This window comes from Syngnathus floridae, unplaced genomic scaffold (genome assembly GCF_059516105.1).
Source record: "Syngnathus floridae isolate MCC-2025c unplaced genomic scaffold, RoL_Sflo_1.0 HiC_scaffold_42, whole genome shotgun sequence".
Lineage (NCBI taxonomy): Eukaryota > Metazoa > Chordata > Actinopteri > Syngnathiformes > Syngnathidae > Syngnathus > Syngnathus floridae.
The window spans coordinates 213,229-218,399 of NW_028284071.1; the positions used below are offsets into that span (position 1 = coordinate 213,229).

The window sequence follows — 5,171 nt, forward strand, 5'->3', positions numbered from 1 at the left end:
CGCAAGAATATCAAGCGCTGCAACGAGCCTACGCTCTGCTAGCCCAGACCAGCGAAAGGGGACTACGACGCCGAGAAGGAGATCAAGGTGGCGCCCCTTCCCGCAACCCCCGGCCGGGTCGCAGCCTCCCCGTTCTCACCCAGCCTCGGGTGTTCTCTGGTCTGAAAGGAGGAGGAGGAGCCTCCCTCCTCCTCCTTTCAGACCAGAGAAAAGCTGATGGTAGAAATGGGTCACTATCAAAGCAGAGTAGCAGATCTGGAGTCAGCGCTGAAGCAACAAGGACAGGTAAGCTCATCAATGAGCACACCTTTTTCTCAGACAAAATAGCTACATTCTTCAGTCACTCATCCGTCTGGCATTACTGGACCAACCCCCCCCCCCGAACGTGGCTGGGAAAATGCGGAGAAAAGCAAATGTCATTTTCCAGTCAACCAAAGAATTTGTGGATGAAAATGACACAACATTCCAAAGCTGTCCACGCGTTTGTCTCTTCTAGAATGTCAAGTGGGTGGAGGAGAAGCAGCTGCTGCGTCAGAGCAATCAGCAGTTGGCCGAAAAGGTGACGGAAAGAAAGGCGCTGGGCGGAGTCGCTTGGCGTCACACCTGTCGGGAAGCCCCGCAGATGAGGTCTGACTGTCTTTTCAGGTCAGGCGGATGGAGGCGGAAGAAGCGCGTCTGAAAGAGCACATCCAGGATATCCGAGACCAAAACGAACTGCTTGAGTTCCGCATCCTGGAGCTGGAGGTGGGAAGACTCGCACAAGCGTGTTGAGGCCAGAGATGTGACGGACGGACGGACGGACGGACGGACGGATGCATGCCTCTGCCTTTCAGGAGAGGGAGTGGCGCTCCCCCGTCTTGAAGTTTCTGCAAGTCCGTTTCCCAGACGGCCTCAGCCCTTTGCAGATCTACTGCGAGGCCGAGGGCGTGAGCGTACGTAAGGCGTCCCTCGCAACCCTAACCTTAACCCGAGGTCCCAGAACACCTTACATTGCTCCTTGCGCCTTTCCCCCGGACATCGTCATCAGTGATCTGATGAAGAAGCTGGACATCCTGGGCTATAACGCCGTAAGTGTATGTCGAACTCCTTATGTTCGCACTCCACGAGACTCGGCGGCTCAAATGTGACTTTTGGAAGGCTTTGCGCTGAAAGAAGCTTGTTGACGCTGTGCCTTTGGGCTCTTGCAGAATCTCACCAACGAGGAGCAGGTGGTCGTGATTCACGCCAGGACCCTTCTCACCCTAGCCGAGAAGGTAACGCGCACGTCCACGCACGCTCTCGCATTCTGCTTATGTGACAGCAGCCTTTCCTCAGTGGTTAGAATACATCAAAGTGACCAAGTCAGCACTTCAACAGAAGATGTTGGACATTGAAAGTGAGAAGGTAGACAGACACGCGACATCAGCCAAGGGGAACTCCGGCAATGTGCCCCAACAATTCTGACCTTGAGCTGTGCTAGGATATGTTCTGCAAGCAGAAGGGCTACCTGGATGAAGAGTTGGACTTCAGGAAGTGTTCCATGGACCAGGCTCATAAGGTAAGCCGCCCTCAAATCTCCCGCCGGACCACTGATGGACGAGGATTGCGGCCCAGAGGATCCTGGAGCTGGAGGCCATGTTGTACGAGGCGCTACCGCAGCGGGACTGCCCCGCCACGGACGGCGAAAAAGCCAGCCACGCTGGCGTGAATGACGTGCTGACGGCGGATCAGAGAGAAGAGCTTAGGAGCGCCGTGGACCAATGGAAGCGAGCCCTGATGTGCGAGTTGAGGGAGCGCGACGCTTGCATCCTCCAAGAGAGAATGGATCTGCTGCACAGCGCGCAACAGGTAAGGGCCCAAAGCCAGCCCGGCACTTACTTGCACGCTTACTGGCTTTTGAATGCCACTTTCCATTTGTCCGTCCTAGAGGAACAAAGAGCTGAAAGAATTCATCGAAGCTCAGAAGAGACAAATCAAACAATTGGAGGAGAAGTTTCTGTTTCTCTTTCTATTCTTCTCCTTGGCCTTCATTCTGTGGCCCTAACACCAGCTGGTGAGTGAGCTCCAGCGGCACCGCACTCGACACCTCCGATACACTGCCAGCCGGTCTCAGACGTTGGCAGACGCTCCGATGCCAACGTATACCCCCCGCCACGGTGACAGAGGCACCGCGTCACACCGGCGCTCATCCAATCAGAAGGCAGGAAAAGCAAATTCACATGCAGGGCACTTTTGAACCAGAAGAGAGCGCCACAAAAAACGGTTGTTGCCCCAAACGCGCACTAAAAAGGGTCAGAATAACAAGAGTCCCACTGGCCAGCCGGGGCCACCCGTCCAGCTGTTTCTTCAGGGGGGAAAAAAATTGGAGTCACCGGTGAGTACATTTTGCATTTAGCTCTGCTTTTCTGCTTCTGTCTTCAAGTGTGTGGCATCCTGCGATCAAAGAGTCAGCCAACCCCAAAGCGGTTGACCTCAACGTCCCACCACCATGCCTACCAGAGCAGGTGACGTGATGCTTTGGACATCCTTCCGTCTCAGATGCCCAAAAGTACTCTTTGCCACATCTGCGGCAATACGGTGTCTTTTCAAAGGTGCAAATAAATCCAGCGTGGGCGGAACACGCACGTCTTCGGTTTTTCCCGCTTTGTTTGTGTGACAGCTGTTGTGAAAATTTTATACAAATAAAGTTGTATAGTACAGGTTTGGCCAAGCCGCAACTCCCGAACCGCATGCGGCTCTTTTATGTTCATATCAACATTTGTGTGTGTGTGTGTGTGTGTGGGGGGGGGGGGGGGGGGGTTGTGCGTGTTGGCTTCACTTGAGTTCAATTTGGTATTTTGGTCAAAAGCGCATGTGGTGAAATTCCACAAAGTAGGATGGGCAAACACATTTCTTTAAACTATGAGTGTCAATTGGGCTCTCGAAATGGCAGGGAAAAGATGCACAGCAAAACGAAAATACGTAGATGAACACAGGACGTTTTAATCAGAGTGGGAAAGTTTCTATTTTTTGTTGAACGTGATGGCAAACCATTCTGCCTGATATGTCAGACCTCAGCGCATTTCAAAGATTCAAATCTTCAGCGCCATGCACTTCAGCTCACTCCATGCTAACATTGATCAGGCGTCGAACCCGCATCATCATGCTTAAGAGGTGGCCATGCTAACCAGTGCGCCATTATGTCAACGCATAATAACTAAGTCTACTGGTCAAAACAGCGGTTACTATATGACGTCGCTACGTCGTGGTCACGTGACGCAGACAAGACGTCAATGGACGTGGGCAGAGTTAACTTGTTTAAAAGGGAGTAGGCAGAAGAAATATTTAATTTATTTAAATCTATTTTGAGTGCACACCATTATGCCAATGCATAACAACTGTAAATCTACTAAACAAAACAGCGGTTGCTATATGACATCTGCCACGTCGTGGTCACGTGACATACGTGACGTCGATGGGCGTAACTTTCGCCGGAATTCAAATCCGCGGGGAGAGTTAACTTGTTTAAAAGAGAGTGGGCAGAAGAATTATTTAATTTATTTAAATCTATTTGGTGTGTGCGCCATTATGTCAATGCATAACAACTGTAAGTCTACTAAACAAAACAGCGGTTGCTATTTGACGTCTGCCACGTCGACGCCTACTTTACATCCCACCGATCACAGGACTCCTCGGCTGCATAACCGTGCCCCCTTCCCAACCAATCGGATTTGCTATACGCGAAAACGACGCCAATGGAAAGAGCTTCCGCCCAAATTTAAATCCGTGGGCGTGGCTCGCAGCAGGAAGTAGGAAAATGGCGGCGATGTTGACAAAGACACAGCGGATGGTAACATACGACTAACAAGAGAAATATTTTTATTTTCTGCTTGCAACTGGACCGTCCAGAGCGTACACGGTAAGTACAACTCATCGTTTTTAAAAAGAAGTACTTTTGTTGCCCTGAAAAGCGAGTGAGCGTGGCGTTTGTGGGGGACGTCGAATTTCGACGATTCTTTCTGGTCAACGGTTGTAAATGATTGTGTTGATTAAAAAAGAAAACTTGATGTAACTCTACTTTTAACTGCCGTTTCAGATAGATTTGGAATTGCATCACATCCAATTTTGCCTAGAGCGTACACGGTAAGTAACACTCGTTGTGTTTAAGGAGATTTACGTTTGTAATAGCAGAAGTGTAGCCGCGTTGCGTTGTACGTGTGAATGTTGGTCCGGGCGAAATGTTAATGTTTAATTTCATTCCTTTAGGTTCCACGGTGTTTGTTGGCTGCAAGTTTTCCACTGCAAGAAGAGGCTCATATCATTGACCAGGAGCGAGCTACAATGGTGAGTAGCCATAACATTTATGTTAAACACTTCCTATTTCATGTCTAACAGTACTTGATTTAACAAATAACCATAAATAAATACAGTGTGGGCACTGAAGTTAACATATGTGATTATACTGCCTAATCTGTCACCGAGTAGATTGTTGCAAAGTAATATAAGATCCAAAGTTGTAATTCAGAATAGTTTTCAAAAGAAGGCCATTAGAATTATATACAAGTCTGATTACCCCGAACAAGCTATTAATTAAATCACAAATTCTTCAATTCAAAGATTTGGTAGATTATCAGACAAATAATGTCTAACAGTAATTGATTTAACACATCACGATAAGTAGATTGAGTGTGGGCACTCTCAAGTTAACCTATGTGATTATACTGCCTAATCTGTTACAGAGTATGTTGTTGCCAAGTAATGTAGAATAGATCCAAAGTAGTAATCCAGAATAGTTTTGAAGAGGCCATTAGAATGATAAACAAATCTGATTACCTTGAACATAATAACAAGCTAAGTGTTTAATATGTCCTATGAAGTCAAAATTGGGCACCATCATGTGGTGAAATTTGGAATTGCATCACATCCAATTTTGCCTGGGAACAAACAGATTACATAAATCTTAGTTTTGAATAAGCCACTCCTTCTCAAAGAAGTAAACTCTGCCCATTTTGCGCAGTAGATGTTCTGTTAATATCTAGTATTTATACAAAGTCATAATTTAAATTGCTTTCAACCTTCATTCATCGGTTCAACCAACATTACTCGCTCTTCTTACCAACTTGTATTGATTTAACTAAGCGTTTAATACTTCCTATCAGGTCTCAAATCGAGATTTGGCAAAATACAATTTCAGCAAATCCAATTTTGCCAGG

At 47.5% G+C, this 5,171-nt stretch overlaps 1 long non-coding RNA gene across 1 annotated transcript; it reads left to right on the forward strand.

Annotated features, from left to right (window-relative positions):
* The first annotated feature begins 214 nt into the window (after positions 1-214).
* LOC148378471 (uncharacterized) lies at positions 215-1,061 on the forward strand. The gene is made up of 3 exons (XR_015855857.1): positions 215-559; positions 646-744; positions 834-1,061. It is a non-coding gene; the product is annotated as an uncharacterized LOC148378471 (long non-coding RNA).
* The last annotated feature ends 4,110 nt before the right edge of the window (positions 1,062-5,171 follow it).